Here is a 22,657-nt window from a genome sequence, read left to right as displayed (position 1 = left end):
TGGCAGATATTTAAGTAAGCTTTCTTAACGCCAATGTTATAATAGTCAGATTGCTCTGAAGATGGGAGGTGATATTCTATTCATGTTCACGTTTACACAGTCGGTGATTTTTGCCGGCCGTCTTTCCAGCAACGGCAGCTTTTCTGTATTTCCTTTCTCCTGTAATATGACTTGATCGCTTTAAACTCCGCAACCTAAACTAGCCTGCAACCTAACCTGCTCCGGAGCAGGTTAGCCGCATGAGTTACCATGGAGATCTAGCCTGCTAAAAAGAGAACCAGCTTCGTAGGACCGGAAACCCTGAGTTTTCCCTGAAGTTAGCCGGCTAAGCGAAAATCCTGCTTCGTAGTATACCCCCCAGCTCTAATGATGTTCACCATTGTTGTTGTCATGAGGGATTTCCTCGCTGGCGTTGCAGCAGAAAGATGACGTCATGACACGGCGCCACTCAGATCTGCTGGTTCTTAGGAAGTTTTACCAACTGCGCACTGAACGACACGGAACCAGAACAGAACTAATTTCAGTGGAGAAGAGAGGGTTTGCAAAGACTGGAAAAGCTCTATATAAATGCAGGCTATTGACCGTAACCAAAGGTCAAAGGGCATATCGACTGGGTCAGCCACAGTATATGGTCACACCAGTGATGCTGCCAATAAATAATACCCACTTCAAATGTATGCTAACAAGGCAAAAATCCTTTACAGTAAATGTCCGAGACAGTTACACAAAACTAATCCAGGACTAAAACATTTGCATTATTCCCTGTTTAACATGAAAAAACACTCACAACTTGTCATATATTTGCTTTCTCTCCTTCAGTTTAATTCTTCATTTGTCAAAGGCAGTTGATATGTGTGATCGTCCCCTCTCTGATTTATGGTAACAGAGCTTTAAGACCCATGTGACCCTCAGCCACTGGAACTCCTCCTTTAGACAGGCTGTAGATATACAGAGGGAGACAAAATCTCCCCATATTTGCTCTCATTCCTACCACTATGTCCAATAAAGACAAAAATGCAATAAAATCATCTGTAAAAAAACAGTAGTGATAAACACCATATAACCCAATCAGAAACCCCCATCCACAGCCATCTCTCCATCCCTGCAACACTTTAAAACAAGAGGGATTGAAGACAGGAACAATTTGAGAACAGCGCAATCATGCTACTTACAGTCGCAGCAGCACTGTTATGTCTTTTAGATTACGTTAAAAATTGCATTTATTCATGACGGCCTCCTTTGCATGGCTGCTCAGTGCACAATATGCAAAGTGCAACATTATTGAAATGCATTGAGATGTAATGTACCTGACTCTGGGACATGTGCAATAAATTCCTCATGCCTCTCACCCCGGAGTAAGTGCTGGTTACACTCTCTGCCATCTGGTGCCACAACAAATACAGAGCTGCTTGGTAAGTCTGGAGTGTGTGTGTGTGTGTGTGTGTGTGTGTGTGTGTGTGTGCACTTGTTCTTATTACTTTGTGAGGCCTGTAAACAGGGAGAACACTCACGTTGTGGGGCCCAGGTGCATTGTGGGGCCCAAAATGGTGGGCCCCACAAATATTAAAGCTATAAATGAGCTCTAGAGCTTCCCCTTATATGCCTCTTGCTTTTTTTTCACTTGGCCCACAATGTCACAAAAATTAGAAAAGTGTGTAAACTATTTTTTTCCCCGGAGGCCATTTGGTGTAACTACAGTTATACACACTTCCTGAAAGTGTGTAACATTTAAGCCAATCAGATGCCGGCAACCAAATCACGTGTGATGTGCGTAATCCCGCGAGATATTGCGAGATCTCATGCAGCCATTTCCCATGCATTGAATTACTTACATGAATGACAACACATGGACTTTGCTTTGAGCAACAGGTAAGTTATTTAATATGTTTTGGTTTAATATTGTAATTATTTGGTTTATAACAAAGTTTCCCTCCACATTTATTGCAGTTGTTTCTTGATATGTTTCTAATTGTGATTAAGTAAGTAATATTTGTAACTGCTCAGTAGGCTTTAGCTACCTTTGTAGCTGCTAATATTATCAGCAACTTAGCAGTGCTAAGTGTAGCAGCTAAGTGCTAAGAATTTACAATCGGGGTACTACAGTGTGGTGAATTAAGAGACATTGTGTACCATATTTAGGCTTTTGGTCCGAGGTGGGTGAAGTCAGAGGTGCTAATATTAGCAGCTACTTAGCAGCAATTGCTAAGCAAAGCAGCAAAGTGTTAAGCATAGCAGCTAAGGGCTATGGTAAATGTCGAAGTACTCAGATCTTGTGCTTGAGTAAAAGTACTCAGATATTGTACTTGAGTAAAAGTAGAAGTACTGAGATCTTGTAGTAAATGTAGAAGTACTCAGATATTGTACATGAGTACAAGTAGAAGTACACAGATCTTGTACTTTAGTAAAAGTATAAGTAGCCTACTCAGATATTGTACTTGAGTATAAGTACTCAGATATTGTACTTGAGTAAAAGTAGAAGTACTGAGATCTTGTATTAAATATAGAAGTACTCAGATCTTGTACTTGAGTAAAAGTACTCAGATCTTGTACTTGAGTAAAAGTAGAAGTATTCAGATCTTGTAGTAAATATAGAAGTACTCAGAACTTGTTCTTGAGTAAAAGTAGAAGTACTGAGATCTTGTAGTAAATGTAGAAGTACTCAGATCTTGTAATTGAGTAAATGTAGAAGTACACATATCTTGTACTTGAGTAAAAGTACTCAGATCTTGTACTTGAGTAAAAATAGAAGTATTCAGATCTTGTAGTAAATATAGAAGTACTCAGAACTTGTACTTGAGTAAAAGTAGAATTACTCAGATATTGTACTTGAGTAAAAGTAGAAGTACTGAGATCTTGTACATGAGTAGAAGTAGAAGTACTCAGATCTTGTACTTGAGTAAATGTAGAAGTACACATATCTTGTACTTGAGTAAAAGTACTCAGATCTTGTACTTGAGTAAAAGTAGAAGTACTGAGATCCTGTAGTAAAAGTAGAAGTACTCAGATATTGTACTTGAGTAAATGTAGAAGTACACAGATATTGTACTTGAGTAAATGTAGAAGTACTCAGATATTGTACTTGAGTAAATGTAGAAGTACACAGATCTTGTACTTGAGTAAAAGTACTCAGATATTGTACTTCAGTAAATGTAGAAGTACTCAGATATTGTACTTGAGTAAAAGTAGAAGTACTCAGATCTTGTAGTAAAAGTAGAAGTACTCTATCTGGTACTTGAGTAAATGTAGAAGTACTCAGATCTTGTAGTAAAAGTAGAAGTACTCTATCTGGTACTTGAGTAAAAGTACTCAGATATTGTACTGGAGTAAAAGTAGAAGTACTCAGATCTTGTACTTGAGTAAAAGTAGAAGTACTCAGATATTTTAGTTAAAGTAGAAGTACTCTATCTGGTACTTAAGTAAAAGTACTCAGGTCTTGTAATTGAGTAAAAGTAGAAGTACTCAGATCTTGTACTTGAGTAAAAGTACAATTATTCAGATCTTGTACTTGAGTAAAAGTATAAGTACCCAGGTCTGGTACTTTAGTAAAAGTAGAAGTACTCAGGTCTTGTAATTGAGTAAAAGTAGAATTATTCAGATCTTGTACTTGAGTACAAGTAAAGATAGCATCAGGATGCAGGGAGTTAACAACGGCAATATTCCTGTGGTTCGTTTCCCTGTACATTTGCAGAGCATGGTGTGCACGTGCACCTGATTGCCCTCCCCTCCCCCACTCTTACTAAGCCGTGCTGTGAGAAACAGGACAGAGCAGTGATGCAGTGACGCGTCCTAAAACCCGGAAATAAGATGCTGGTTCCCTCGCAACGTGATTTCTCCTCCATATGATTTTGGATATGTATGCAGTGTATTCATCTTGTACTTTAGTAAAAGTATAAGTACTCAGATCTTGTACTTGAGTATAAGTACTCAGATATTGTAGTAAATATAGAAGTACTCAGATCTTGTACTTGAGTAAAAGTACTCAGATATTGGACTTGAGTATAAGTACTCAGATCTTGTACTTGAGTAAAAGTATAAGTACTCAGATCTTGTAGTAAAGTAGAAGTACTCAGGTCTGGTACTTTAGTAAAAGTAGAAGTACTCAGATCTTGTACTTGATTAAAAGTAGAAGTACTCAGATCTTGTACTTGAGTAAAATAGAAGTACTCAGATCTGGTACTTGAGTAGAAGTACTCAGATCTTGTACTTGAGTAAATGTAGAAGTACTCAGATCTTGAAGTAAAAGTAGAAGTACTCTATCTGGTACTTGAGTAGAAGTACTCAGATATTGTACTTGAGTAAAAGTATAAGTACCCAGGTCTGGTACTTTAGTAAAAGTAGAAGTACTCAGGTCTTGTAATTGAGTAAAAGTAGAAGTACTCAGATCTTGTACTTGAGTAAAAGTAGAATTATTCAGATCTTGTACTTGAGTAAAAGTATAAGTACCCAGGTCTGGTACTTTAGTAAAAGTAGAAGTACTCAGGTCTTGTAATTGAGTAAAAGTAGAATTATTCAGATCTTGTACTTGAGTACAAGTAAAGATAGCATCAGGATGCAGGGAGTTAACAACGGCAATATTCCTGTGGTTCGTTTCCCTGTGCATTTGCAGAGCATGGTGTGCACGTGCACCTGATTGCCCTCCCCTCCCCCACTCTTACTAAGCCATGCTGTGAGAAACAGGACAGAGCAGTGATGCAGTGACGCGTCCTAAAACCCGGAAATAAGATGCTGGTTCCCTCGCAACGTGATTTCTCCTCCATATGATTTTGGATATGTATGCAGTGTATTCATCTTGTACTTTAGTAAAAGTATAAGTACTCAGATCTTGTACTTGAGTATAAGTACTCAGATCTTGTAGTAAATATAAAAGTACTCAGATATTGTACTTGAGTAAAAGTACTCAGATATTGGACTTGAGTATAAGTACTCAGATCTTGTACTTGAGTAAAAGTATAAGTACTCAGATCTTGTAGTAAAGTAAAAGTAGAAGTACTCAGGTCTGGTACTTTAGTAAAAGTAGAAGTACTCAGATCTTGTACTTGATTAAAAGTAGAAGTACTCAGATCTTGTACTTGAGTAAAATAGAAGTACTCAGATCTGGTACTTGAGTAGAAGTACTCAGATCTTGTACTTGAGTAAATGTAGAAGTACTCAGATCTTGAAGTAAAAGTAGAAGTACTCTCTCTGGTACTTGAGTAAAAGTACTCAGATATTGTACTGGAGTAAAAGTAGAAGTACTCAGATCTTGTACTTGAGTAAAAGTATAAGTACCCAGGTCTGGTACTTTAGTAAAAGTAGAAGTACTCAGGCCTTGTAATTGAGTAAAAGTAGAAGTACTCAGATCTTGTACTTGAGTAAAAGTACTCAGGTCTTGTAATTGAGTAAAAGTAGAAGTACTCAGATCTTGTACTTGAGTAAAAGTACAATTATTCAGATATTGTACTTGAGTAAAAGTATAAGTACCCAGGTCTGGTACTTTAGTAAAAGTAGAAGTACTCAGGTCTTGTAATTGAGTAAAAGTAGAATTATTCAGATCTTGTACTTGAGTACAAGTAAAGATAGCATCAGGATGCAGGGAGTTAACAACGGCAATATTCCTGTGGTTCGTTTCCCTGTGCATTTGCAGAGCATGGTGTGCACGTGCACCTGATTGCCCTCCCCTCCCCCACTCTTACTAAGCCGTGTTGTGAGAAACAGGACAGAGCAGTGATGCAGTGACGCGTCCTAAAACCCGGAAATAAGATGCTGGTTCCCTCGCAACGTGATTTCTCCTCCATATGATTTTGGATAAGTATGCAGTGTATTCATCTTGTACTTTAGTAAAAGTATAAGTACTCAGATCTTGTACTTGAGTATAAGTACTCAGATCTTGTAGTAAATATAGAAGTACTCTATCTGGTACTTGAGTAAAAGTACTCAGATATTGTACTGGAGTAAAAGTAGAAGTACTCAGATCTTGTACTTGAGTAAATGTAGAAGTACTCAGATCTTGAAGTAAAAGTAGAAGTACTCTATCTGGTACTTGAGTAAAAGTACTCAGATATTGTACTGGAGTAAAAGTAGAAGTACTCAGATCTTGTACTTGAGTAAAAGTATAAGTACCCAGGTCTGGTACTTTAGTAAAAGTAGAAGTACTCAGGTCTTGTAATTGAGTAAAAGTAGAAGTACTCAGATCTTGTACTTGAGTAAAAGTAGAATTATTCAGATCTTGTACTTGAGTAAAAGTACAAGTACCCAGGTCTGGTACTTTAGTAAAAGTAGAAGTACTCAGGTCTTGTAATTGAGTAAAAGTAGAATTATTCAGATCTTGTACTTGAGTACAAGTAAAGATAGCATCAGGATGCAGGGAGTTAACAACGGCAATATTCCTGTGGTTCGTTTCCCTGTGCATTTGCAGAGCATGGTGTGCACGTGCACCTGATTGCCCTCCCCTCCCCCACTCTTACTAAGCCGTGCTGTGAGAAACAGGACAGAGCAGTGATGCAGTGACGCGTCCTAAAACCCGGAAATAAGATGCTCGTTCCCTCGCAACGTGATTTCTCCTCCATATGATTTTGGATATGTATGCAGTGTATTCATCTTGTACTTTAGTAAAAGTATAAGTACTCAGATCTTGTACTTGAGTATAAGTACTCAGATCTTGTAGTAAATATAGAAGTACTCAGATCTTGTACTTGAGTAAAAGTACTCAGATATTGGACTTGAGTATAAGTACTCAGATCTTGTACTTGAGTAAAAGTATAAGTACTCAGATCTTGTAGTAAAGTAAAAGTAGAAGTACTCAGGTCTGGTACTTTAGTAAAAGTAGAAGTACTCAGATCTTGTACTTGATTAAAAGTAGAAGTACTCAGATCTTGTACTTGAGTAAAATAGAAGTACTCAGATCTGGTACTTGAGTAGAAGTACTCAGATCTTGTACTTGAGTAAATGTAGAAGTACTCAGATCTTGAAGTAAAAGTAGAAGTACTCTATCTGGTACTTGAGTAAAAGTATAAGTACCCAGGTCTGGTACTTTAGTAAAAGTAGAAGTACTCAGGTATTGTAATTGAGTAAAAGTAGAAGTACTCAGATCTTGTACTTGAGTAAAAGTATAAGTACCCAGGTCTGGTACTTTAGTAAAAGTAGAAGTACTCAGGTCTTGTAATTGAGTAAAAGTAGAAGTACTCAGATCTTGTACTTGAGTAAAAGTAGAATTATTCAGATCTTGTACTTGAGTAAAAGTACAAGTACCCAGGTCTGGTACTTTAGTAAAAGTAGAAGTACTCAGGTCTTGTAATTGAGTAAAAGTAGAATTATTCAGATCTTGTACTTGAGTACAAGTAAAGATAGCATCAGGATGCAGGGAGTTAACAACGGCAATATTCCTGTGGTTCGTTTCCCTGTGCATTTGCAGAGCATGGTGTGCACGTGCACCTGATTGCCCTCCCCTCCCCCACTCTTACTAAGCCGTGCTGTGAGAAACAGGACAGAGCAGTGATGCAGTGACGCGTCCTAAAACCCGGAAATAAGATGCTGGTTCCCTCGCAACGTGATTTCTCCTCCATATGATTTTGGATATGTATGCAGTGTATTCATCTTGTACTTTAGTAAAAGTATAAGTACTCAGATCTTGTAGTAAATATAGAAGTACTCAGATCTTGTACTTGAGTAAAAGTACTCAGATATTGGACTTGAGTATAAGTACTCAGATCTTGTACTTGAGTAAAAGTATAAGTACTCAGATCTTGTAGTAAAGTAAAAGTAGAAGTACTCAGGTCTGGTACTTTAGTAAAAGTAGAAGTACTCAAATATTGTACTTGATTAAAAGTAGAAGTACTCAGATCTTGTACTTGAGTAAAATAGAAGTACTCAGATATTGTACTTGAGTAAAAGTACTCAGATCTTGTACTTGAGTAAATGTAGAAGTACTCAGATCTTGTAGTAAAAGTAGAAGTACTCTATCTGGTACTTGAGTAAAAGTACTCAGATATTGTACTGGAGTAAAAGTAGAAGTACTCAGATATTGTACTTGAGTAAATGTAGAAGTACTCAGATATTGTACTTGAGTAAAAGTAGAAGTACTCAGATCTTGTAGTAAACGTAGAAGTACTCAGATCTTGTACTTGAGTAAAAGTACTCAGGTCTTGTAATTGAGTAAAAGTAGAAGTACTCAGATCTTGTACTTGAGTAAAAGTAGAATTATTCAGATCTTGTACTTGAGTAAAAGTACAAGTACCCAGGTCTGGTACTTTAGTAAAAGTAGAAGTACTCAGGTCTTGTAATTGAGTAAAAGTAGAATTATTCAGATCTTGTACTTGAGTACAAGTAAAGATAGCATCAGGATGCAGGGAGTTAACAACGGCAATATTCCTGTGGTTCGTTTCCCTGTGCATTTGCAGAGCATGGTGTGCACGTGCACCTGATTGCCCTCCCCTCCCCCACTCTTACTAAGCCGTGCTGTGAGAAACAGGACAGAGCAGTGATGCAGTGACGCGTCCTAAAACCCGGAAATAAGATGCTGGTTCCCTCGCAACGTGATTTCTCCTCCATATGATTTTGGATATGTATGCAGTGTATTCATCTTGTACTTTAGTAAAAGTATAAGTACTCAGATCTTGTACTTGAGTATAAGTACTCAGATCTTGTAGTAAATATAGAAGTACTCAGATCTTGTACTTGAGTAAAAGTACTCAGATATTGGACTTGAGTATAAGTACTCAGATCTTGTACTTGAGTAAAAGTATAAGTACTCAGATCTTGTAGTAAAGTAAAAGTAGAAGTACTCAGGTCTGGTACTTTAGTAAAAGTAGAAGTACTCAGATCTTGTACTTGATTAAAAGTAGAAGTACTCAGATCTTGTACTTGAGTAAAATAGAAGTACTCAGATCTGGTACTTGAGTAGAAGTACTCAGATCTTGTACTTGAGTAAATGTAGAAGTACTCAGATCTTGAAGTAAAAGTAGAAGTACTCTATCTGGTACTTGAGTAAAAGTATAAGTACCCAGGTCTGGTACTTTAGTAAAAGTAGAAGTACTCAGGTCTTGTAATTGAGTAAAAGTAGAAGTACTCAGATCTTGTACTTGAGTAAAAGTATAAGTACCCAGGTCTGGTACTTTAGTAAAAGTAGAAGTACTCAGGTCTTGTAATTGAGTAAAAGTAGAAGTACTCAGATCTTGTACTTGAGTAAAAGTAGAATTATTCAGATCTTGTACTTGAGTAAAAGTACAAGTACCCAGGTCTGGTACTTTAGTAAAAGTAGAAGTACTCAGGTCTTGTAATTGAGTAAAAGTAGAATTATTCAGATCTTGTACTTGAGTACAAGTAAAGATAGCATCAGGATGCAGGGAGTTAACAACGGCAATATTCCTGTGGTTCGTTTCCCTGTGCATTTGCAGAGCATGGTGTGCACGTGCACCTGATTGCCCTCCCCTCCCCCACTCTTACTAAGCCGTGCTGTGAGAAACAGGACAGAGCAGTGATGCAGTGACGCGTCCTAAAACCCGGAAATAAGATGCTGGTTCCCTCGCAACGTGATTTCTCCTCCATATGATTTTGGATATGTATGCAGTGTATTCATCTTGTACTTTAGTAAAAGTATAAGTACTCAGATCTTGTACTTGAGTATAAGTACTCAGATCTTGTAGTAAATATAGAAGTACTCAGATCTTGTACTTGAGTAAAAGTACTCAGATATTGGACTTGAGTATAAGTACTCAGATCTTGTACTTGAGTAAAAGTATAAGTACTCAGATCTTGTAGTAAAGTAAAAGTAGAAGTACTCAGGTCTGGTACTTTAGTAAAAGTAGAAGTACTCAAATATTGTACTTGATTAAAAGTAGAAGTACTCAGATCTTGTACTTGAGTAAAATAGAAGTACTCAGATATTGTACTTGAGTAAAAGTACTCAGATCTTGTACTTGAGTAAATGTAGAAGTACTCAGATCTTGTAGTAAAAGTAGAAGTACTCTATCTGGTACTTGAGTAAAAGTACTCAGATATTGTACTGGAGTAAAAGTAGAAGTACTCAGATATTGTACTTGAGTAAATGTAGAAGTACTCAGATATTGTACTTGAGTAAAAGTAGAAGTACTCAGATCTTGTAGTAAACGTAGAAGTACTCAGATCTTGTACTTGAGTAAAAGTACTCAGGTCTTGTAATTGAGTAAAAGTAGAAGTACTCAGATCTTGTACTTGAGTAAAAGTACAATTATTCAGATCTTGTACTTGAGTAAAAGTATAAGTACCCAGGTCTGGTACTTTAGTAAAAGTAGAAGTACTCAGGTCTTGTAATTGAGTAAAAGTAGAATTATTCAGATCTTGTACTTGAGTACAAGTAAAGATAGCATCAGGATGCAGGGAGTTAACAACGGCAATATTCCTGTGGTTCGTTTCCCTGTGCATTTGCAGAGCATGGTGTGCACGTGCACCTGATTGCCCTCCCCCTCCCCCACTCTTACTAAGCCGTGCTGTGAGAAACAGGACAGAGCAGTGATGCAGTGACGCGTCCTAAAACCCGGAAATAAGATGCTGGTTCCCTCGCAACGTGATTTCTCCTCCATATTATTTTGGATATGTATGCAGTGTATTCATCTTGTACTTTAGTAAAAGTAAAAGTACTCAGATATTGGACTTGAGTATAAGTACTCAGATATTGTACTTGAGTAAAAGTATAAGTACTCAGATCTTGTAGTAAAGTAAAAGTAGAAGTACTCAGGTCTGGTACTTTAGTAAAAGTAGAAGTACTCAGATCTTGTACTTGAGTAAAATAGAAGTACTCAGATCTGGTACTTGAGTAAAAGTACTCAGATCTTGTAGTAAAAGTAGAAGTACTCTATCTGGTACTTGAGTAAAAGTAAAAGTACTCAGATATTGTACTTGAGTAAATGTAGAAGTACTCAGATATTGTAGTAAAAGTAGAAGTACTCTATCTGCTACTTGAGTAAAAGTACTCAGATATTGTACTGGAGTAAAAGTAGAAGTACTCAGATCGTGTACTTGAGTAAAAGTATAAGTACCCAGGTCTGGTACTTTAGTAAAAGTAGAAGTACTCAGGTCTTGTAATTGAGTAAAAGTAGAAGTACTCAGATCTTGTACTTGAGTAAAAGTAGAATTATTCAGATCTTGTACTTGAGTAAAAGTATAATTACCCAGGTCTGGTACTTTAGTAAAAGTAGAAGTACTCAGGTCTTGTAATTGAGTAAAAGTAGAAGTACTCAGATCTTGTACTTGAGTAAAAGTAGAATTATTCAGATCTTGTACTTGAGTAAATGTAGAAGTACTCAGATCTTGTAGTAAAAGTAGAAGTACTCAGATCTTGTAGTAAAAGTAGAAGTACTCTATCTGGTACTTGAGTAAATGTAGAAGTACTCAGATCTTGTAGTAAAAGTAGAAGTACTCTATCTGGTACTTGAGTAAAAGTACTCAGATATTGTACTGGAGTAAAAGTAGAAGTACTCAGATCTTGTACTTGAGTAAAAGTATAAGTACCCAGGTCTGGTACTTTAGTAAAAGTAGAAGTACTCAGGTCTTGTAATTGAGTAAAAGTAGAAGTACTCAGATCTTTTAGTAAAAGTAGAAGTACTCTATCTGGTACTTAAGTAAAAGTACTCAGGTCTTGTAATTGAGTAAAAGTAGAAGTACTCAGATCTTGTACTTGAGTAAAAGTACAATTATTCAGATCTTGTACTTGAGTAAAAGTATAAGTACCCAGGTCTGGTACTTTAGTAAAAGTAGAAGTACTCAGGTCTTGTAATTGAGTAAAAGTAGAATTATTCAGATCTTGTACTTGAGTACAAGTAAAGATAGCATCAGGATGCAGGGAGTTAACAACGGCAATATTCCTGTGGTTCGTTTCCCCGTGCATTGCCGAGCATGGTGTGCACGTGCATCTGATTGCCCTCCCCTCCCCCACTCTTACTTGTAGTAAATATAGAAGTACTCAGATATTGGACTTGAGTATAAGTACTCAGATCTTGTACTTGAGTAAAAGTAGAAGTACTCAGATATTGTAGTACATATAGAAGTACTCAGATCTTGTACTTGAGTAAAAGTATAAGTACTCAGATCTTGTAGTAAAGTAAAAGTAGAAGTACTCAGATCTTGTAGTAAAGTAAAAGTAGAAGTACTCAGATATTGTACTTGATTAAAAGTAGAAGTACTCAGATCTTGTACTTGAGTAAAATAGAAGTACTCAGATCTGGTACTTGAGTAAAAGTACTCAGATATGTACTTGAGTAAATGTAGATGTACTCAGATCTTGTAGTAAAAGTAGAAGTACTCATATCTTGTACTTGAGTAAATGTAGAAGTACTCAGATCTTGTAGTAAAAGTAGAAGTACTCTATCTGGTACTTGAGTAAAAGTACTCAGATATTGTACTGGAGTAAAAGTAGAAGTACTCAGATCTTGTACTTGAGTAAAAGTATAAGTACCCAGGTCTGGTACTTTAGTAAAAGTAGAAGTACTCAGATAGTGTACTTGAGTCAATGTAGAAGTACTCAGATATTGTACTTGAGTAAAAGTAGATCTGTAGTAAAAGTAGAAGTACTCAGATCTTGTACTTGAGTAAATGTAGAAGTACTCAGATATTGTAGTAAAAGTAGAAGTACTCTATCTGGTACTTGAGTAAAAGTACTCAGATATTGTACTGGAGTAAAAGTAGAAGTACTCAGATCTTGTACTTGAGTAAAAGTAGAATTATTCAGATCTGGTGCTTGAGTACAAGTAAAGATAGCATCAGGATGCAGGGAGTTAACAACGGCAATATTCCTGTGGTTCGTTTCCCCGTGCATTTGCAGAGCATGGTGCACGTGCACCTGATTGCCCTCCCCTCCCCCACTCTTACTAAGCTGTGCTGTGAGTTCAGAAACAGGACAGAGCAGTGATGCAGTGACGCATCCTAAAACCCGGAAGTAAGCAACGTGATTTGTCCTCCATAGGATTTTGGATATTTATGCACTGTATTCATGTGCAATGCCTAAATTAGTGAAGTTTACACAGGCACGTGGGGGGGGGGGGGGGGCAGCTCGGGGGATGAGAGGAGTGCATGCAGACACGTGATGTAAAGTCTTGCTTTTACGTAAATTGAAGAACTGAAGTAAAGATCGTCTTGTTTTTTAAACGTATGCACGCCTGGAAATCCCTCTTGTGTCCACGTGTGCAACAAATATTGGAGGCACTGCTGAGGTATTAATGTTTCGCCGTGTCTGTGTGTGACACCAACTCGGACGGAGTTTTCCCCTGACGGGAGCGAGCAGGGCTGGAGCACCGGACGCGCACAGCAGGTTGCAACTGGATCAGCTCAAAGAGGTGTGTGATGAAGCTAAAGTCTCAAGTGGAAATGTCATTACAAGGCGAGCTTTAACAAGACTAATAACAGAATCCGTGGATAATGTAATAAATGATGAAGAAGAGGATATTTCAATGTATCATCTAAGGAAATTGCTAAAACTCATTTAGCAAATAATGAAAAATACTGGCAACAGTGATGATATGGATACAACAGAGAGCAAAGCACAGAACAGCCAGCAAACAGCTGAAGAGTTGAGTTTGGCTGAAAAATATTCACAGCTTCAGCTAAACAGTCAAGCGCTACATGATGAGGTTAGAAGACTGAGAGAGTGAACAGCACACCATTAAGTCAGGCTTTTAGTGCACATGGCTTTCATGTGGCACTTCTCTTTGTAAAAGTGGTGTAAATAATACATAATATTATACCTTCTTAGCCAGATAACGTAAGCTAGCTATTAACTTTCTTATTCAATTAAGTTGGGATAACATTAGCTTCAATAAGTTATGTGACAATGGTCATCATTAAACATCAGAATGACTGAACTGACTGAGAACCTGCTAACATTGAAATATCCTAAACAGGATCAGGGTGTAATTAATAATTAAGGCTATTCTTCTGTCTAACAGGTGAGATGGCTGACAATTAAGAAAACAGAGTTCAGTGAGGAAGAGACGGCTTGGTCTTCAACAGGATGCCAGGATCACATTTTTAACACACCGTTTAAAGGTAAGTGCTTACAATGTTGTATGTTTTAAATAAACACAAGCAAATAGTGCAAATTAAATCACAATATCTTAATTTATAATCCCAACATTGCTTCCCATGGGAATCTTAACTCCAAAAAGTTACTTTTTACTGGCAGTATTAACATTTAAAGCTAGGGAAAAGCAAAAAGCTATGCAATTATTTAAGATAAGATAATTTTGTAATATTTGGTAACATTTTCTAAATATTCATTCATCAATAAATAAGCCACTTACAAAAGTCAAATGTGAGTGTTTAAAACAAAAGAAACACCATATGCCTGTTACAGACTCTAGGCATCATATAAATGGGCCACATGGAAGTTGAGCATGTTCCCATATAATAATACAAAGTTATCCCAATAACTGTTTTAGTCAAACAGTTATTATTCAGAATAAATCATATATAATTAAATAAGCATCTCTGGGGCCAATTGGGTTATTATTTCTTATTTGTTGACGTCAGTTGTGATGATTTAAACATAACCCTTTGGATGTTTTAATCAAACTTTGTTGATAAACATTTGAATGTAATGTGTCTCAGACACAGGTGAGTGAATATGTAAACATAACATTCTAACCGGCAACATGACCGTAGTTTATTTATAATAATGTGTAGTCAAATAGATTTCACACTGTTGTCTCCAGCATTGTCTATTGCTGCCCTTAGTCTTTTGGATACTTTTGCAAGGAAAACTATGTGGGAGCAGAGCACATCTTTGTTTTAGTGACTGGAAATGCACTTTAGTGTACACTTGGTTTTAGTTAAAGTTAAAGCCTTTTATTGTCATTATACAAAAAATACAACGAGATTCAGAGTGCAACTCTGTCCCAGTGTGCAAAAGCCGCCGACGGTTTTCTCTGCCATCCTAATCACTCTCTGCAGGGCTTTCTTGTCCGCAGCTGAACATCCAGCATACCACACAGAGATGGAGAATGACAGCACGCTCTTGATGGTCGCCCGGTAGAAGGACACCAGCAGCTTCTTGTTCAGTCTGTTCCTCCGAAGCACCCTCATGAAGTGCAGTCGCTGCTGGGCCTTTTTAACTGCTGCAGTGGTGTGTGCAGCTGAGGCTCTCCGAAATTTGAACCCCGAGGAACTTAAAGGTGGGGACCCTCTCCACTCTCTCTCCATTGAGGTGAAGGGGGGCGGGTTCTGGACGGTGTTTTCTGAAGTCTATAATAATAATAATAATTTTTCTTTTTAAATGTTACTTTCAACACTGTATCCAATCCAAGTATGCAAATTATACTACTAACATTCAATCTCTATTTATTTAAGTCTTGACCCCTTGATGCATCTCTTCAAGACAAGTTACTGGGCAAACACCAAACTGCAAGATGAAAACTATTGTCATTGATTGGATGCCACATCTCTGCCTATTTGCAGAGACAACTCCCCAGAAGAAGAAATAACCTGCAGTTACGGGGATGCTGACTGGCCTTTGCGCAAACAGGTACATTTACACATATAACTCAACAATAACACGTGATTCAACACATTTTATTGTTTCCGTCCAAATAATTATAGTACGTGATTAATTTGTTTATTATTGGATAGCTATACCTTTTGAGATCTTCTCTTAGTGCATTCTTGTGTTATAGGTTCATTCTACGTATATTTCTACACTTCCTAAGCCTGTGCATGTTTGAAAGGGTAATTTGAAAGCAGTCCATTGCAACCCCTTTTTGATATTGAGGTAATTCAGTAATATGGAGCTGTCTCCACAATATGTTAATGTTGTCCTTTTCAAGAGAGGACCTTTTTAAAAAAAAACTATTTTCTGATACAGCTTTAATCCTGTTACTAATTGAGTGATTTGTGTAGATCTGACTGAAGAAATTAAATTGAACATATTTTTAGACTAGCTATAATGGGATTTGTTACTTAAACCTGTCACACACACTGGTTTCTAGTCTTGTCCTTATGGGGCCCTCCCGTTTGGTTATAACTTAAAGTAATTTTAAAACATTTATGCAACACCTTTTAGAATCTAAACTCTAGTTGTTGTAGGCGTAAGTTAACACTTTGTGAGCATAAGCATGGTTAAAACGGTTATCATTTACCTTAACCTCGATGGGAGTAGTTACATAAACCTGTCACACACACTGGTTTCTAGTCTTGTCCTTATGGGGCCCTCCCGTTTGGTTATAACTTAAAGTCATTTAAAAACATTTGTGCAACAACTTTTGGAATCTAAACTCAAGTTGTTGTAGGCTTAAGTTAACACTTTGTGAGCATAAGCATGGTTACAACGGTTATCATTTACCTTAGCCTCGCTGGGAGTAGTTACAGAAACCTGTCACACACACTTGTTTCTAGTCTTGTCCTTATGAGGCCCTCCCGTTTGGTTATAACTTAAAATGAATTAAAAGATTTCTAAAGTACCTTTTTAACATCTAATAGTAGGTCATTGTATGTATAAGTCTACACTTCCTGAGCCTATGCATGTTTGAAAGGGTAATTTGAAAGCAGTCCATTGCAACCCCTTTTTGATATTGAAAAATGTATTGAGACCACAGGACTAAATAATGCCATGCCTTTGTTTTGATCCAAATCCAGTTTCAGATAGTTTGTATCTTCTTAGTGCATTCTTGTTGTATCTCAGTTCCAGGTGACAAACGGGCATACTAATCCAGAGGGAGTTGAGGAGGAGAGGCTCCCCTTAGACTTGACTTTCCCCGAAACATCAACAAGTGACTGTGCTACGACCGAGGTATTTCAGTAATATGGAGCTGTCTCCACAATATGTTAATTTCAAGAGAGGACCCTTTTTTTAAAAACTCTTTTCTGATACAGCTTTAATCCTGTTACTAATTGAGTGATTTGTGTAGATCTGACTGAGGAAACTAAATTGAACATATTTTTAGACTAGCTATAATGGGATTTGTTACTTAAACCTGTCACACACACTGGTTTCTAGTCTTGTCCTTATGGGGCCCTCCCGTTTGGTTATAACTTAAAGTCATTTTAAAACATTTATGCAACACCTTTTAGAATCTAAACTCTAGTTGTTGTAGGTGTAAGTTAACACTTTATGAGCATAAGCATGGTTAAAACAGTTATCATTTACCTTAGCCTCGATGGGAGTAGTTACATAAACCTGTCACACACACTGGTTTCTAGTCTTGTCCTTATGGGGCCCTCCCGTTTGGTTATAACTTAAAGTCATTTAAAAACATTTGTGCAACAACTTTTGGAATCTAAACTCAAGTTTTTGTAGGCTTAAGTTAACACTTTGTGAGCATAAGCATGGTTAAAACGGTTATCATTTACCTTAGCCTCGATGGGAGTAGTTACAAAAACCTGTCACACACACTGGTTTCTAGTCTTGTCCTTATGGGGCCCTCCCGTTTGGTTATAACTTAAAGTCATTTAAAAACATTTGTGCAACACCTTTTGGAATCTAAACTCAAGTTGTTGTAGGCGTAAGTTAACACTTTGTGAGCATAAGCATGGTTAAAATTGTTATCATTTACCTTAGCCTCGCTGGGAGTAGTTACAGAAACCTGTCACACACACTTGTTTCTAGTCTTGTCCTTATGAGGCCCTCCCGTTTGGTTATAACTTAAAATGAATTAAAAGATTTCTAAAGTACCTTTTTAACATCTAATAGTAGGTCATTGTATGTATAAGTCTACACTTCCTGAGCCTATGCATGTTTGAAAGGGTAATTTGAAAGCAGTCCATTGCAACCCCTTTTTGATATTGTAAAATGTATTGAGACCACAGGACTAAATAATGCCATGCCTTTGTTTTGATCCAAATCCAGTTTCAGATAGTTTGTATCTTCTTAGTGCATTCTTGTTGTATCTCAGTTCCAGGTGACAAACGGGCATACTAATCCAGAGGGAGTTGAGGAGGAGAGGCTCCCCTTAGACTTGACTTTCCCCGAAACATCAACAAGTGACTGTGCTACGACCGAGGTATTTCAGTAATATGGAGCTGTCTCCACAATATGTTAATTTCAAGAGAGGACCCTTTTTTTAAAAACTCTTTTCTGATACAGCTTTAATCCTGTTACTAATTGAGTGATTTGTGTAGATCTGACTGAAGAAACTAAATTGAACATATTTTTAGACTAGCTATAATGGGATTTGTTACTTAAACCTGTCACACACACTGGTTTCTAGTCTTGTCCTTATGGGGCACTCCCGTCTGGTTATAACTTAAAGTAATTTTAAAACATTTGTGCAACACCTTTTAGAATCTAAACTCTAGTTGTTGTAGGCGTAAGTTAACACTTTGTGAGCATAAGCATGGTTAAACCGGCTATCATTTACCTTAGCCTCGATGGGAGTAGTTACAGAAACCTGTCACACACACACTTGTTTCTAGTCTTGTCCTTATGGGGCCCTCCCGTTTGGTTATAACATAAAATTAATTAAAAGATTTCTAAAGTACCTTTTTTAACATCTAATAGTAGGTCATTGTATGTATAATTCTACTCTTCCTGAGCCTATGCATGTTTGAAACGGGTAATTTGAAAGCAGTCCATTGCAACCCCTTTTTGATATTGTAAAATGTATTGAGACCACAGGACTAAATAATGCCATGCCTTTGTTTTGATCCAAATCCAGTTTTAGATAGTTTATCATGTAGCTAACTTCAGCAACTAATAATTATATACATGGTTACTATCTTCTTAGTGCATTATTGTTGTATCTCAGTTCCAGGTGACAAACGGGCAGACTAATCCAGAGGGAGTTGAGGAGGAGAGGCTCCCCTTAGACTTGACTTTCCCCGAAACATCAACAAGTGACTGTGCTACTACCGAGGTAATTCAGTAATATGGAGCTGTCTCCACAATATGTTAATGTTGTCCTTTTCAAGAGAGGACCTTTTTTTTAAAAACTCTTTTCTGATACAGCTTTAATCCTGTTACTAATTGAGTGATTTGTGTAGATCTGACTGAGGAAACTAAATTGAACATATTTTTAGACTATAATGGGATCTGTTACTTAAACCTGTCACACACACACTTGTTTCTAGTCTTGTCCTTATGGGGCCCTCCCGTTTGGTTATAACTTAAAGTAATTTTAAAACATTTGTGCAACACCTTTTAGAATCTAAACTCTAGTTGTTGTAGGTGTAAGTTAACACTTTGTGAGCATAAGCATGGTTAAAACGGTTATCATTTACCTTAGCCTCGATGGGAGTAGTTACTTAAACCTGTCACACATACTGGTTTCTAGTCTTGTCCTTATGGGGCCCTCCCGTTTGGTTATAACTTAAAGTCATTTAAAAACATTTGTGCAACACCTTTTAGAATCTAAACTCTAGTTGTTGTAGGTGTAAGTTAACACTTTGTGAGCATAAGCATGGCTAAAACGGTTATCATTTACCTTAGCCTCGATGGGAGTAGTTACATAAACCTGTCACACACACTGGTTTCTAGTCTTGTCCTTATGGGGCCCTCCCGTTTGGTTATAACTTAAAATAATTTTAAAACATTTGTGCAACACCTTTTAGAATCTAAACTCTAGTTGTTGTAGGTGTAAGTTAACACTTTGTGAGCATAAGCATGGTTAAAACGGTTATCATTTACCTTAGCCTCAATGGGAGTAGTTACTTAAACCTGTCACACATACTGGTTTCTAGTCTTGTCCTTATGGGGCCCTCCTGTTTGGTTATAACTTAAAGTCATTTAAAAACATTTGTGCAACACCTTTTAGAATCTAAACTCTAGTTGTTGTAGGTGTAAGTTAACACTTTGTGAGCATAAGCATGGTTAAAACGGTTGTCATTTACCTTAGCCTCGATGGGAGTAGTTACTTAAACCTGTCACACATACTGGTTTCTAGTCTTGTCCTTATGGGGCCCTCCCATTTGGTTATAACTTAAAGTCATTTAAAAACATTTGTGCAACACCTTTTAGAATCTAAACTCAAGTTGTTGTAGGCGTAAGTTAACACTTTGTGAGCATAAGCATTGTTAAAACGGTTATCATTTACATTAGCCTCGATGGGAGTAGTTACAGAAACCTGTCACACACACACTTGTTTCTAGTATTGTCCTTATGGGGCCCTCCCGTTTGGTTAGGACCTAAAATGAATACAATTATTTCTAAAGTACCTTTATCACATCTAATAGTAGGTCATTGTATGTATAATTATACACTTCCTGAGCCTGTGCATGTTTGAAAGGGTAATTTGAAAGCAGTCCATTGCAACCCCTTTTTGATATTGTAAAATGTATTGAGACCACAGGACTAAATAATGCCATGCCTTTGTTTTGATCCAAATCCAGTTTCAGATAGTTTGTCATTTAGCTAACTTCAGCAACTAATGATTATATGCATGGTTACTATCTTCTTAGTGCATTATTTTTGTATCTCAGTTCCAGGTGACAAACGGGCAGACTAATCCAGGGAGGGAGTTGAGGACGAGACGCTCTCCTTGGAACTTTATGTCTACATAAGCATCAAACAGTGACTGTGCTACTACCGAGGTAATTCAGTAATATGGAGCCGTCTCCACAATATGTTTATTCTTTCCTTTTCACTATGTACCAAGATAAGACCTTTTACATTTTACAATGTTTACATGTATTATTATGTACATTTAAGTAAGTATTCTGTCTGTAATAAATTAAGTGTATTCATTTACTCTGCAACATAGACATGTTCAAGTATTTGCCTTGGATGTCACAAACTACACTGGAGCAGGACTGTAAATGAGCCACACGGACATCTTCTGGAATACCATTTTGCAACTTTGATAAATTCTATAAATTATGCCAGACGCTAGTTTGTATCTGCACAATGAATGGGAGCTTACAGATAAATTGACCAATCACTTTGTTGATAATCAAACTCTTAGTATCAAACAAAATGGTGTGTCTGATTGTGATGAAATAAAGTGATCAGAAGGTGTCGCACCATTAACATTCTTTCAGATCTGCAATATGGGTACTTTTTAAATGTTTTATAAGATTCTTAACTGTATGATAATAACTGGCTCTTAAACTTCTTAAACCTATGACATGTTATTATTTGTCCACCTAGGGAAACAAACGTTTGTGAAACGCAGCTGGACGTCAGCAGAAAGTGCTGCTGTGGAACAACACTTGGGTTATGAAATGGACAATCAAGAACCAGGTTCCAGGGAAAGATGCATGTGAGGATTGTATCCCTGCCGAACCTCAAGCCCTAACAAATAGGGACTGGGGAGCCGTTAAGTATTACATGAACATTTCAATTTCTTCTCTCCGAATGTAAATGAAATAAAATTGAACCAAGGAAAAATACGTTCAATGTTGAAAGAAGGATTTCAAGTACCACTACCAAAACTAGGGGCTTTACCTAAACCAAACCAAATTTTCATTTTTGAATCGTCAACTAATATAAATTAAAGGGAAATCAATTGCATTCCGATTATGCTGCTAGAAAGAATCATCCATGTTTTCAAAGATTTCCTTTTTTGCTTTTAGGGTTTTCCCTCTCCTGTAGTGTAGAAAATATCTTTTTGTGCATGTAAATGTTTTTCAAAGTCTAAAATCCCTCATTGAAGCATGGAAACATTTCACAGGAGAGAAACTTTATACAAATTTGAACCTCAAAATGACCAGAATATGTCATTGTTAAATGTAACTCAAAAGGAGGTAAAAGTCTACTGATTTGTTAGGCCTGTTTGTTTTGTTTTTTGGGTCATGGGATTGGTCAAGTTGTACATTTTGTTTTAACGATATAGAAACACCCCAATAATATACAAATAAATATTTATAGCATTAAAATAATGTTGTAGAGAGTTTATATGAATTATACTTTTTTCTCAAGAATTACTAATTGTTGCCTCTAAGAAAAAACAATGTTGAACGAAAAGGATCTTTAGGGGATTATTGATTTGGTCTCCATGGTGTTTCAATGTTACTGCCATGTCTACTGTCTAGTTATATTCTATGTTAAGATGAGGCTAATCACCTAAGTAATGACTTATTTTACCAGCAATGTGAATTTGTTGGTGTAAAAAATATCAGAGTAGAATGTAAATGTTCATGATGCTGTTCTGCAGTTTCTTTGGTAACAAGGAAAGTCCATTCAACTCAATAATGTCTCTAGTAACTCTGATCCCTTCCAAGATATGAAAACTAGAAATATGTGTGTGTCTGATCCCTTCCAAGATATGAAAACTAGAAATATGTGTGTGTGTGTGTATAATGGACCTCATAAGTGCTGACTGCTAGAAACTGCGCCCCACTAAGTGTGTAAAAAACTAGCATAATGACAAAAGCTTGGAATTATGTTTATTTGAAGTGATTTTTGTGATTCTAATTTTTTTTCTATATTGCCTGATTTTTTACGGAGGTCTAGTATAGTTGGAAAGGGTGGACCCCACAATTGGGTAAAATCAGTTCGGGCCCCACAATTGAGTTGCACAAGGATGTGTGTGTGTGTGTGTGTGTGTGTGTGTGTGTGTGTGTGTGTGTGTGTGTGTGTGTGTGTGTGTGTGTGTGTGTGTGTGTGTGTGTGTGTGTGTGTGTGAATATGATTCCATGTGCTCTGTTAACTCAAATAATGATGGTGAGAGAGACACAGGAGGGAGGCGATTGGTTTTGTTAATGGCTGGCCATTAAGCTAAATGAAAGCTGATGTGAAATTGATGAGTTTGTTTTGCGGCTGGTTTGCATATGGAAAGCAAATGTGTTA

The 22,657-nt window shown here is 37.0% G+C and overlaps 1 long non-coding RNA gene across 7 annotated transcripts; it reads left to right on the top strand.

The window, feature by feature from the left end:
* The first annotated feature begins 1,816 nt into the window (after positions 1-1,816).
* Positions 1,817-22,181, top strand: LOC117552376. Of its 7 annotated transcripts, XR_004569945.1 has the most exons (10): positions 1,817-1,869; positions 13,150-13,283; positions 13,893-13,992; positions 14,913-15,116; positions 15,400-15,466; positions 16,619-16,726; positions 17,829-17,936; positions 18,681-18,788; positions 20,350-20,460; positions 21,017-22,181. It is a non-coding gene; the product is annotated as an uncharacterized LOC117552376 (long non-coding RNA). The 7 variants fall into 7 exon arrangements; XR_004569950.1 differs by lacking the exon at positions 1,817-1,869 and having other exon boundaries at positions 12,995-13,283; positions 14,913-15,067; XR_004569944.1 differs by lacking the exon at positions 1,817-1,869 and having other exon boundaries at positions 12,995-13,283.
* Positions 22,182-22,657: the final 476 nt, after the last annotated feature.

Source organism: Gymnodraco acuticeps, unplaced genomic scaffold, assembly GCF_902827175.1.
Source record: "Gymnodraco acuticeps unplaced genomic scaffold, fGymAcu1.1, whole genome shotgun sequence".
NCBI lineage: Eukaryota > Metazoa > Chordata > Actinopteri > Perciformes > Bathydraconidae > Gymnodraco > Gymnodraco acuticeps.
The sequence above is the reverse complement of the archived record's forward strand: the minus strand, read 5'-3'. Positions and strand labels throughout refer to the sequence as shown.